The sequence below is a fragment of the Diceros bicornis genome, chromosome 4 (assembly GCF_020826845.1).
Source record: "Diceros bicornis minor isolate mBicDic1 chromosome 4, mDicBic1.mat.cur, whole genome shotgun sequence".
In the NCBI taxonomy this organism is placed as follows: Eukaryota; Metazoa; Chordata; class Mammalia; order Perissodactyla; family Rhinocerotidae; genus Diceros; species Diceros bicornis.
This window is the reverse complement of record NC_080743.1, coordinates 59,644,276-59,657,585: the sequence shown is the minus strand read 5'-3', so window position 1 is coordinate 59,657,585 and position 13,310 is coordinate 59,644,276. Positions and strand designations below refer to the sequence as shown.

The 13,310-nt window shown below is 44.0% G+C and overlaps 1 protein-coding gene across 1 annotated transcript in view; it reads left to right on the top strand.

Annotated features, from left to right (window-relative positions):
* The first annotated feature begins 7,070 nt into the window (after positions 1 to 7,070).
* Positions 7,071 to 13,310, top strand: part of ARHGEF2 (Rho/Rac guanine nucleotide exchange factor 2) — a 37,372-nt gene continuing 31,132 nt past the window's right edge. The window contains exons 1-2 of the mRNA XM_058539415.1: positions 7,071 to 7,194; positions 12,691 to 12,729. The gene's annotated coding sequence lies outside the window, so the exon portion shown is untranslated. The remainder of the gene's footprint in view (positions 7,195 to 12,690; positions 12,730 to 13,310) is intronic.

Sequence of the window (13,310 nt, the reverse complement as noted above, 5' to 3'; positions counted from 1 at the left end):
CATTGCTGACTTAGGAGAAAGAGGTGCGTTTAGATCAAGGGGCTGGGGATGCCTGACTCTCTAGCTTTGAACTTCTAGAATTAAGTACTAACAATAAAGTTGATAATCCTGCCCTGTGGGCCCAGGAAGCAGGTGGGTGCCTCTCAGGAGGAGACCTGGAAGCTGATGGCTTTTGCCCGAACTTACCCGTCTCACCATTGTAGTTGTGCGTAGACCCTGCTGGGTCCTCTGCTCCAGGCCTGATGCCTGGTAGGTGCGAAAGCAATGTTTGCTGAATGAAATCTCTCTCTATACCCTTTGCCTTTCCTCTGATTTTTGGAATTGTGATACTACTCTCTGGCAGTTGACAGGACAGTCAGAGGAGAGTGAGTTCCAGGACACCAGTGTTCAGCACATAGCAAAATCTCATGTGTCTCACACTGAGAGATAGAGCAATGATGTAGCTAAGTTAGGATGAGGTGGGGAAGTATTAGAGACCCGGGTGCTATGACCTGCCATAGAATGGGTGTCCGGGGAGCAGGCGTGGGAAGGAACTGGGGTTACTGGGGCCTTCTTTATTTGAGGCTAAGAGAAACCTTGCTTTAGCCCTCTTTGCAGGACACTGTTGGGTTAATGGTTTACTTTCTACCGGAGAAGAGGCAGGTAGGTTAAATTTTGAACCATCAAAGGATTTTCTATGACCCTGTCCCCCCCAGGGCTAGGAGACCTGGAGGAGAAGCTAGCAGACCATGTCCTCTGGCCTTTCCTTTCCTCCCCATTCTTTACTGTCTGGTTCTTTCGGATCTTCCCATTATGGTCTACATTTGGGAGATTTAGGACCCCAGATCCAGACCCAGGGAACCCTCCAGGCTGCAAAAGGGCCCTTCAGCATTGCCCTAGTGGCCTGTGCCGAGCTGTGTGGTTGCTATCAGCAGCTACTCCCAGTGTTTGCTGGCAGCAAACATAGGCAGAGCCCTGCCTTCCCCCCATCACCTCATTCAGACTTCTAAGATAACAGAGGGAGGAGAAAGGACAAACTTAACTTCTTTGGAACCCCCATCTAATTTCTTTTGGAAGCTGCTTCCTTTCTTTGGCTGGGGGGTGGGGCGGGAATTAGGGGGGTGAATAACAATACTGCCAGATTTCTTTCAAAGCTAGCCACTTGCTCTCTGGGAGCTTGCCTTCTGGTTTCAGCAAAGAACTCAGGCTCTGTAGTGTGATGGATCTGCTTGGAAACTCAGCTCCACCTTCCATAGCCCCGTGACTTTGGGCAAGTTTCTTTACCTCTCTGTGCTACCTGTTTCTTCATATGTAAAATAGGGATAATAATGTCCCTTGCAAGAAATGGTTGTGAGGATGCCACAAGATGGTGTAGGTACTCACCGTGGGTTAACCCTCCTCCTCCGCAGGAGCCAGATGCTATTTAGGAAATGGCTATGTTGAGGTCTTCACTGTCCCTCCGCCCCCAAGCTTGTTGCAGAATGCCTGGTCGGTGTGCAGTGAGCCTTAATGTCTCTCTTTGATTTCTTTCCTCCTTCCTGAGATTTTGAGACCCAGTTGCTCTAAATCAGGAGTCTGCACACTTTTTCTGTAAAGACCCAGATAATAAATATTTTAGGCTTTGTGGCCATATGGTCTCTGTCGTAACTACCGACTTTGCTGTCGTAAGGCAAAACCAGCCATAGACCAGATGTAAACGAATGAGCACGGCTGTGTTCCCAAAAAAACTTTATTTATGAACACTGAAATTTGAATTTCATGTAATTTTTATGTGCCACAAAGTAGTTTTCTTCTTTTGATTTTTTTTTTCAACCATTTAAAAAAGATAGCAGGACAGATTTGGCCCACAGGCTGTATAGTTCACCAACCCCTGCTTTAAATCACCAGAGGCCACTGTGTCTCTCCCTCCTCTTTGAAGAGGACAGCTGCCTCAGGGCCTTTCTTGCTCTGGTTGCCTGCGCTCTTTTCTATCAGAAGTTATGATAATTAGTCCCCATCTCAGTTGTGTTAGTGTCAGCCCGTGGGTTATTTTCTCTCTCTCTCTGTTTTTTAAGAGAGAACAGTGGGGCAACCATCCTATAATGCCATCTCTGCTTCTGTCTTGGGCTTTCCTCTCTCCAGCTCTCCATTTCTCTCTGCTCTGCCTTCTCTCTGCTTCCTCATAATAATAATAACAACAATAATAATAGCATTTGTTAAGTACCTAATATGTGCCAAGTACAATGTTAGTTGCACCTATACATTATCATCAAGTCTCTCAACATCCTTACAAGGTAGGTATTATCATTCCCATTTTACAGATGATTCTAAAGCTCAATAACATTAAGCGAGTTCCCAGGATCATGAGGTTATGAAGGTGGCAGAGCTAGCAAATCGGACCGACTTCAAAGCCACTATAACACCCTAAAGAAATTATGGTCTCAGAGTTTTGAATAACAGATGTCTCTCTCTATTAAAATATTATGTGCTCCCATATCAGCGCCCAGTACAGTGTCTAACGAATCACTGATGACTAGTGTGGTAGGTGGAGGTTGCAACTCAGAGGAGGAGGCAGGAGACACTGACAGTCTGTGTTGGTGGGAAAACCATCTGATCTAGAGGCAGGAAGATAAGTAAAACAACTTCTTAGAGCCCCTTCTTGCTTTCCTCCCCTGCCCCCATCTCGAGTGTCCGATCCCAGACCTATTTCAAAATCTCTTATCTCTCTGTTCAGCGGAAGCAGTGATGTGACATGATGTGATCTCATTCGGGAGCTAAATAAAGCCATTGTGTGAGACCCAGCCCTGGCTGCTCCCTTGCACCGTTTCCTGAGCTCAGGGAGGCTAGGGGATGTGGGATGGGGGCTGGGAGAGAACTAATGGAAAGGGAAGCAAGGAAGAGAACACAACCATAGGGGCCCCAGCTTGAATTTCAGAAAACGGAGGAGGGAATGTCTCTGGGTGGGGGTTCAGGAAACCTTACTAAACCTCATCTCTTTAAAGGATAGAATAAAAATTGACATAATAGCATGGAGGGGTGGAGTTTAGAAAACAGGAAAAACTTTCTGAGAAATGGAATGAAGATCTGAGGGAGAAGGAGCCCAGTGGACTCCATTTTCACAGAGGGCAGAGACTGTGAATGAAATGACAGAGATGCTGGAAAAAGGGTAGATCTTTGAGGTCAGATTCCAGTTGGTCTGAGCTGGAGGAAGAAGGGTGAGATCTCAGGACATAAAGATCTCAGGATCAGAAGGTCTATCCACTGGGCCAGGGTAGCAGGGTACCATCTCCAGCAGATGGCGTCTCTAGGAACGGAGGGAAAGGAAAGGGCTTCAATTCACTGCATTTCATTCATCTTGCCAAATCAGCCCTGCAGGCAGAAGTAGGGCAGGGATAGCAGAGAGAAGCTGGCTACAGGGGGTGTAGCTCAAGCAGTCTTTTCTCTTTTGTGAGGTCACTGAATGCCAAGCACCCAAGATCCTTGCAGCGCTGCTTCGGTGCCCCTCAATTTCTGTCCTGTTCCCAGCCCCTCTTCCTCTTTTCTTAGTCAGCACCTCCAGTTCATGCTCTTCCCTCCACTGCCACTTCTCACAATACTTTTTTGTCTGTTTCCCTCCTGCCCCCCAGATCTCAGCTTTGGAGACCACTGGTTGGCAGGGACCTTGCTCCGGCCCTCAGCCTCTGTCCTGCTCCCTCCAGATCTGCCTATCGCATTTACAGACAGCACATCAGATGGCATGAGGCCCAAGTCTGTAGACCAGGAGAGAGATCTCTCCTCGTGGCTGGCTGAGGGGTCCCCTCTACGTTGCTTCCAGATGTAATGAGCATGGACAGGCACAGGGCCTGGGCGGGTTTCCTAGGCCTCTCCTTTTTTATCCTTAGACCCACCTGGCAGGGCAGCAGAATGCTGTCTGCAGAGGCCTGAGCACTTGTCTCCCTCCTTCCCTGCGGTGGACAGGCATGCACTCGACACAGGCTCAAGCACCTTCTCAGCCACCCTGAGTGGGGGGAGGGGCAGTGGACAGATTGCAGTGGGAGAGGGAAAAGGGGAAAAGTTGATTGAAGGAGCAACTTTCCAACAACGTGAATGCTCCTGCGGGGGGAGGGTAATAGCACAGAAAGCCTGGGAGGAGGCAGGATTCTTGCTCACAGCTTCCTGGTCTTCCTGGGAACTCCCAACATCTCAGTAGCTGGGAGTGGTCCCTGGAGAAGGGGAGCCTGGGAGACTCATCCTAACAGAAGGTCCAGAGAGGCAGGGCCTATGAGTGAGCTGTACAGAGGTATGCAGTAATGTTAGTTCCCTTCCTGCCCCTCCACCGTCTTGGTCCTCTGGAATTTGGTACTTCTTTCTGGAATGGGGCTTATCATTTCAACTTTAAGAGCACCCGAGGGTTCTTAACTCTGAGACACACTGAGGCAAGCCCTGATGGCATGTGGGAGGGTTGGGCAATGACAACAGTGCAGTCCTGGGAGAGAGAGAAGGAACTGCGATGTGGCTGGGATTTGGAGCCCTTCTCTGTGCTGCACGAGGAGAGGTGGTAATAGCTCTCTTACTCCCCATATGACCAGAATTTTAGAGGGAAGAACTCACAATACTTTCTCACTCCTGAACCTTTCCTCCCTCCAGCTTTATCCGCCTAGCCTCCTCCCTCTCCAACTTGGCCAAATCCTAACCACTCCACCCCTCCAGGCCCATCTCAAAGCCTATCTACTCCCTTCTGCCTCCCTTTTTTGAGTGTCCAGCTGGTTATTTGGCATACTCTGGCCAGTCCGTCATTTGTGATTTGTGCTTTTGTCTATGTGCACACACGTGCATGTGCACACACACACATACTCACTAGACTGTGAATTCCTTGAGGACAGGAACAATATCTATTTCTCTTTTCTTGGCTTGGTTTTCTGCCATTTAGGTGCTCAGTAAATGGAAAAATAATGAGTGAATGAGGATGTCATTATGTACTGGTAAGAACACTGGACTGGGGGGCCGTCCCAGTGGCATAGTGATTAGGTTCACCCGCTCCGCTTCAGCAGCCCGGGGTACACAAGTTCGGATCCTGGGCGCGGACATATGCACCGCTCATCAAGCCATGCTGCGGTGGCGTCCCATATAAAATAGAGGAGGATGGGCATGAACGTTAGCCCAGGGCCCATCTTCCTCAGCAAAAAAGAAGAGGATTGGCAACAGATGTTAGCTCAGGGCTAATCTGCCTCAAAAAAGAACACTAGACTGGGTGTCAGAAAACCCAAGTTCTGGACTTGGCTCTGCAGTTAATTCTTGGTGTGATCCTGAGCCAGCCTTCTCCAGTTCTGTGCTTTAGGAAAGGGAGGGGTGACTAGATACTCTAGGCCCTGCTGACTGTGACATCTTTCTAGTTCTAAGTTTCCTGAGTTCTAGAACTCTGCTCACCCTTCTCTGTCTTCTTGACTCAGACTGGCCTGCGTGTGCCTCCCATGAACAGAGACGTCCCAGGTGGAGACCTGGTACCCCAAGGCCACACTCGCCGCTGCCTGTCTGCAGTGGAGTCCAGAGAGCAGCTGGAGGAAGAGGAGGAGGAAGAGGGAAAAAAGGAGGGAGATGGCTTCCATGCTGTACCCCTCCGAAGGTCGGGGGCTTTCCGTGCCCAGAGCCACAACTATGACCCCTTCAAAAGACATAGTTGGGGGCCAGGCAGGGAGCTCCAGGATCCAATGAGCAGGTAAATCCCCAGGGGACTTTCTGTCCTCCTTCCCTCAAGTCCTAGACTCAGGAGAAAGTGGTCAGAAACGAATGACAGGAATTGAAGAGACTTGGGTCCCTAGTCTCTTCCCTAGGGAATCAGAACCTGGGCCTATGGGAGGGCTTTGGGGAGGATGGACCCTGCCTTTCAAAATGTGGCTCTCCCTAGTGGTCCTAGCACCTTCTTTCTACCTGGTCTCAAGGGCAGGTGGGGGTCAGAGTGGAGGGGGTAAGGTGTGGAGTTGGGGTGAATATCAGGACATTTGGTCTTATTGCCTCCATCTCCACTTGGGTTTCATAGACGCATACAGAGATGCCAGAGCTGGAAGGGATTCAGGGATCATACGACCCAATCTCATTTTACAGATGAGGAAACTGAGGCCCAGAGAACTTTGGAAGGTTTCTTTCTTGAGAGAAGTGGTCACAGGTTTGGAGCATTGAATCTGCCCCTTTCCCAAATTGCTGCCTACCTGCTGGGTCCAGGCTGAGGCAGACCCAAAATGTTTTGGTCATCATAGTACAGCCCTGCAATGGGAGAATAGCTACTCTTGCTCAGAGGTCTGCATATGCTTGGCAGACCGGAAAAGAGGGACCCATCTCTTCTGCTTCTCCTGGAAAATCCCTGACCACTTCCCCAAAGACAGAGGAAGTCAGAAATAGAAGGCCTGGGGTGAGCGTGAAGAGTTCAGTGTGAGTGGTCATGTGAGGGCCTGCTAGCCATGGAAGGGCACTGTCTCTCTGCTTTGGCAATGGTCCCCTTGGACGAGTTCCCTTAGCTCTGGTGAGTAGACCAACTTTCTCTAGCTCCTGGGCAGGGCTGGCTGGGCCGGGTTAGGGGAGAGGACCCTGCACCTTGTCCCTGAACTGGCTTGGGTGGGAACTCAGGAGAGAACCTTGCCTGCAGGGCTCATGGCACCTTCCTAAGAGCAGCTGGTCCAAGGCAGAGATGCCCTGGGTACCCCTTATGTGATGCCAACTGTATCTCAGAGTCTTGCAGGTGCCATCTTTCACTATCAGGCATCAATTCTTGCCCTTTGGGTAGAGAGGGAAAGGAGCCCTGGGCACGCTATTCAGCTGAGTCGGGGCAAAGGCTGTCATCAGAAACCAGGCAAGGAGTGAGAATCCAGCTTGCCCTTCATTTGCCTCTCCCGGAGCACTGGCTTTCTTCTGGAGGGCAGTACTGCCTGTTGACCAGCAGGGGTCACTCTTGCCTGTAGCTAGCTCTGCACCTCTGCTAGAGCACAGCCCCAAAGAGAGGCTAGTTTGGGTCTGAACTGAGCCTATGCCAACAGGAAGGGCTGGGCTGGGGGCAAGCAACAGGGCTCGGCTGAGGCGGTGTTCCTCCCTGGTGCCCGTCAGTGGCCACTGGATACCGAGGGCGGTGGTGGCAATGTGTGTTTCAGGAGCAAACTGCAGGCATCGGGATGCGCGGGCCCCCGGGAGGCCCCCTTACTGCAGAGCCAAGAGGAACTGGACACCTTTCTGGAACTGCAGCACCGAGGTGGCCAGTCCTCCCGCGTGGTATGGACAGACTAATCCCTATGGAGGCCACTGCCTTCCTCCCCCTCTCCTGCCTCCTTGCCTGTCCAGCCACCACTCTGTGCCTCTTCTGTTCTGCCAGCTGCTGGATTTCTCTGTGCCCAGGCATCACTCTGACTCTATCCGACTGAATCTGAATCTGTTGTCTGTACTCCTCTGTCTGCTTCCCTGGGTCTGTCTGCTCTGTTCCCCACTCTTGGTATCTTGCCTCTGTCTCTTTCGCTAAGACTCTCTGTTCCTTCCTTTCTGTGTCTGTGTCTCTGTGTTGATGTGGGTATCTCTGTTCCTCTTTCGTTAAAAGGCCCCTATTCCCCTAGTTGTTAAAACCACTTCTTTCTGTAGACCCCCACATTTCTCAGATTTGGAGCTGAACTTATTATTTGTGGGATGAAACTAGGCATCTGGTACCTTGAAAGACAATAGTTCTCTAACAAGATAATCATGAGATTATCAAATGAGACAGGATAGAGAGATTGCCCAGCCTTCTGGCTTAGGGAACATAACTGGGGGGAGCTCTCAAACCAGGACCTAAGGACCTGAGGATATGAGGGCTTTGCGAGACACCACTGGGTCTACTAGCTAAGACTTCCTGAGTACACAGAAATGTCTCAAGCCTGGTGACTAAATGTTGCCTCCCTTCCTGCTCATCCTCTAGCTGGCCAGGGTTACCCACCCCAGCCTCATTGTTCCAGTGCCTGTGGTTTGGGAGACAGGCTGAGCGCAAGAGGCTGTTACAGCCTGTCAGGGGAAGACCCATCTGATCCCCTCACTCACTTTTCTCCATCAGCATCTCTGCATGTCTTCCCTCACCCCCATGTCAATATGGTATCATAGAAAGAACAGGATTTGGGAGTCAAACTGACTCTGAGATCCTTCATTTACCAGCTGAACAATTCATGTCGTCTCTCTGAAAGCCAGGATAATAACAACTGTCTTTTAAAGTTGTGATTATTCAGTGAAAATAGGTGTTCAAGTGCCCAGTACAGAGGCTGGCACACAGGATGAGTGCGAGAAATAAGTTTCTTTTTCCTCTTTTCCCCTCTGTTCCTTCATACTCCTTTCCCTCTCTTCCACCTGTCTCTTCTCCCCACTTTCCACTTTCCCCTTCTTGGTATTATATGTTCTCTTCTTTCCCCCCTTTCCCTAGTGTTTTTTTCTCTTTTTATGCCTTCCTGCTCTGATTCCTCCCCTCTCTCCACCTAATCTTTAAGCACTCCCCTTACATTTCTCCTTGTCTATATGTTGGAGGTTTTTTGTTTCTTCCTGCAGTAATATGTGCGTATCAGTACTCTACCACAGTCCACGGAGCAAAAGTCTGAGACTCATTAAACTCGACTGGGGCTTGCAGACTGACGGTCTATGAGCCAAGTCTAGCTCCAAAATTTATTTTGTTTGGCCAGCATGGTGCTTACACTTTCTAAAATTCAGATGTCCTTAAAGGAGGCCTGTGCGCTCCAGTTTGCCAGAGTTGCTAATACCCTCTGTTGTATTTTTTCCCTTTGTCTTTTAAATATAATATTTAAAAATGAATGTCTGGTAAATTGACCACCCATCTCAAGAACTAGAACATCACCAATACATTTATCTTTGTTTACGTCTTCCTCTCTTCTCTTATTCTCTTGCTTCCCCACCAGAGATAATCACTATCTTGAACTTTCTTTTACCACTCATTTACATTTTTTATAGTTTTAACACAGATATATGCATTACCTAATAATATATCATTTCTTTTTTTTTGTTTCTGAGTTTAAAAACAATGATGTTATATTGTACAAAATTTTCTATAACTTACATTGTCATTCAACATTCTGTTTCTAATTTTTATCCACGTGTTGCAAATAATTATAGTTCATTCATTTTCATTCCATTCTTCTGTTCATGGACATTTGAGCAATTTCCATTCTTTGCTATTATGAAGAATTGTCGATATGAACATCCTTTTTATCCACCTTCTGGTGCACATTTGCAAGAATTTCTCCAGGGTGTATACCTTGGAGTGGAATTGTTCGGTCGTAGAGTGCACAGATGTTCATTTTTACAATATAATGGCAAATTGTTTCCACTCCCATCAGCAGTACATGAGAGTTCCCATTGATCCATATCCTTTTCAACATTTGGAGTCATCAGATTCCTTAATTTTGCTGGTCCAGTAGTTATAAATCTCATTATGGTCTTAATTTGAATTATCCTATTACAAATGTGGTTGAGCATCTTTTCATATGTATTTTGTTCATTTGTGTTTCCTCTTCTGTGAAATTCCTCTTCATGTCTTTTGCCCATTTTTGTATTGGGTTCTTTGAGGGTTTTTTCTTTATTGTTTTGAATGTGTTCTTTATATGTTCTGAATACTAATTATTTGTTGTTATACGTGTTGAAGTGATCTTTTCTCAAAGATGGAGAAATATGGTTTGTCTTTTCCCTCTCCCATAGTGTCTTTAAATAAAGAGAATTTTTTAATTTTTTAAAAATTAACATATTTATTGGAGTATAACATACATATAAAACATGCATTAAAAAACTTTGAGGGGCCAGCCCGGTGGCACAAGCCGTTAAGTGCGCGTGCTCCGCTGCAGTGGCCCCGGGTTAGGCAGTTCGGATCCCAGGCGCGCACCGATGCATCGCTCAGGAAGCCATGCTGTGGCGGCGTCCCATATAAAGTGGAGGAAGATGGACACGGATGTTAGCCCAGGGCCAGTCTTCCTGAGCAAAAAAAAAAGGAGGACTGGCAGATGTTAGCATAGAGCTGATCTGCTCACAAAAAAAAAAAAAAAAAAACTTTGAGATTTTTATTGGAGTCGCATTGAATCTAAAGATTAGTTTAGAGAAAGTTGACATCTTTATCATATTGCTTATTCCTATCCATGAAAATAGTATACCTCTCCATTTAATGTCTTTTAATAAATTTTTATCATTTTTTCCGTACAGATCTTGTGGATATATATTAGATTTATTCTTAGATATGTTATACTTCTTTTGTCCAGTTTTAAATTTCAGCCATTCTGGTGAGTGTCTTAGAGGTATCTCATTCTGGTTTTATTTTGCATGTCCCTGTTGAAAAATTTTGTTGGGCACCTTTTCATATGCTTATTGGCCATCTGAATATCTTCTTTTGTGAAATGACTGTTTAAGTCTCTTGCCCAGTTTTAAAAACAGCTTGTCTTTTTCTTATTGATTTGAAGTTTCTGTATATACTCTGGATTTGAGTCTTTTCTCAGATATATGTATTGTGAATATTTTCTCCCAGTCTTTGACTTGCATTTTTACTTTAATAGTGTATTTTAATAAGCATTAGTTTTTAATTTAGATAAAGTCCAATTTATCAACTTTTTAATGGTTAGTGCTTTTGATCATGTTTAAGAAATCTTGCCTATCCCAAGAATGTGAAGATTTTTCTTCAATGTTCTGTTCTAGAAGATTTGTAGTTTTAGCTTTCATGTTTAGGTCTATGATTTGTCTAGATTCTTGTGTATGGTAGAAATCAAGGTTTTGTGGGGTTTTCCCCCATATAAATATCCAGCTGCTCCATTAAAAAAAACTTACTTTCCCCATTGAATTGCCATGGTGCCTTTGTTGAAAATCAAGTGAGGGTATTTGTGTGAGTCTATTTCTGGGCCCTGTTCTCTGTTCCATTGATCTATTTGTCTATCCTTATGCCAATACTACATTGTCTTAATAACTTTATTTACAATATTACAATAGCTTTATTGTAAGTCTTAAAAATGTAGTAATGTAAGTCCTCCAACTTTATTATTTTTCTTTAAGATTATCTTGGCTATTCTAGATCTTTTGCATTTTCATGTGAATTTTGGAATCAGCTTATCAATTCTAAAAAACAAAAATTCCTGCTGAATTTTGATTCAAATTGTACTGAATTCAAAGATTAATTTAGGACAAATGACATCTTTCTAATATGTCGTCCTATCCATGAAAAATAACATATATCTCTATATAGTGAGGCTTTCTTAAAAAAAAAAGGCCTTTTAATAAAGTATTAGTTTTCCTCATACAGTTCTTGTCAATCTTTATTAGATTTATTTCTAGGTATCTTATAATTTTTGTTGCTATTATAAATGCTTTCTTATATCTAAATTACATTTTATAATTATTTTCGGTTTATAGAAATGGAATTGAATTAATCCTTGTATAGTGATCTTATAGTCATTCATCTTGCTAAGCTTTTTTCAGTTATAACCATTTATCTGTGGATTTTTTTTCTTTTCTAAGTAGACAATTATGTCATCTTTAAATGAGCTTTGTTTCTTCTTTTCCAATATTTATTCCTTTCCATTCTTTTTCTTGCCCTACTGTGCTTGCTAGGGCTCTATTGCAGTGCTAAACAGAAATGGTGATAATGAGTATCCTTGTCTTCTTTCTGATTTTAGAGGGAGTACATCTTATGTTTCACTATTGAAGTTGATTTTGGGCTGTAGCTTTTTAAAAGATCCTCTTTATCAGGTTAGGGAAGATTTCTTCTATTCCTAACTGCCAAGGCTTTGGTTTTACAATGAGTGGGTGTTGAATTTTATTCTGTGCTTTTCTACTTTTACTGAGATGGTGATGTTTTTTCTTCTTTGATATGATATTGAGGTAAATTACATTTAAAGATTTTTCTCATGTTAAACCACCCTTGTATTCTTAGGATAAATCAACTTCACCATGCTGGATTATCTTTTCATACATTGCTGGATTTCATTTGTGGTATCAATTATTTATTGCTGCATAACAAATCAACTCCAAACTTAGTGGCTTAAACAACAACATTTTTGTTTTTGTTTTCCCCTCACAATTCTGTGGATGGGTAATTTGGACTGAGTTCAGCTGAGTATCTGCTGATTTCACCTGGACTCACTTATGTGGCTGTAGTTGTCTAGTGGCTTGAATAGGGCTAATGGTCAAGGATGGCCATACTCATGCCTGTCGATTGGCAGGCTGCCAGTTATGATGCCTTGGTTCTGATGCACATGGCCTCTCCAGAAGGCTCGCTTAGGTTTGTTACATGGAAATAGCATTCCAAGTGGGCAAGAGTGGAAGCTTTAAGGCTTCTTAAGGCTTAAGCTCAAAAGTTACATAATGCCACTTCTGCCACATTCTATTCATCATAGTAAGTCACAGGCCAGCCCAGATCCTAAGAGTGAAGAAATAGATTCCTTGATGGGAGGAGCTGCAAATAATTTGTAGCCATTTAAAATCTACTGTAGCTTGCTAATATTTTGTCTGGGGTTTTTGCATTTATGTTCACAAGAGAGATTGGCCCATAATTTTCCTTTGTCATACTACTGTGTGTAGTTTAAGAATCAAGGTTATACTTGCCTTATAGGAGTTGGAAAGTTTTTGTTTTCTATTCTTTGGAAGAGTTTGTATAAGATTTCAGTGATCTATTCCTTGAAAGATCTGTCCCTTGCATATAAAACTGTTTTGGCCTGATGTGTTTTGTTTTGTTTATAGAAAGATTAACTTCTGATTCCATTTCTTTAATAGGACCACTCAGACTTTCTATTTCTTCTAGATTCAGTTTTGGTAAGTTACATATATGTATATTTTTAAAGAATTTGTCTATTTTGTTTGCATTTTCAAAATTACTAGCACTAAGTTGTAGGTAGTATTTTCTTATCTTTCTAATCACTGCTCTTTTTGTAGTTAGGTCTACTTTTTCATTCTACTTTTATTTGGGCCTTCTCTCTTCATCACTCTTATCAAAGGTTTGTCTATTTTATTTGCCTATTCCTAAAAAATAACTCTAGGCTTTATTGATCCAACTTTATGTTTACTACTTCATTGACTTCTGCTTTTATCTTTATTGTATCTTTCCTTCTGTTTTCTTTGGATTTGTTCCATTTTTCTTTTTCTAACCTTTTAAGTTGGCATAAGTCATTGATTTTCAGCTTTTTAAATTTTTTAATATAAGCATTTTAAGGCTACAAATTACCCTTGAAATACTGCTTTGGCCATCTTTCACAGGTTTTGTTCTGTAGTATTTTCATTATTGTTATTATAAAATATCTTTAAATTTCCATTATGATTTCTTCTTTGACCAGTAAGTTTATTTAGAAGGGTGTTTTAAAATTTCTAAATCTGGGGCTGGCCTGGTGGCACAAGCA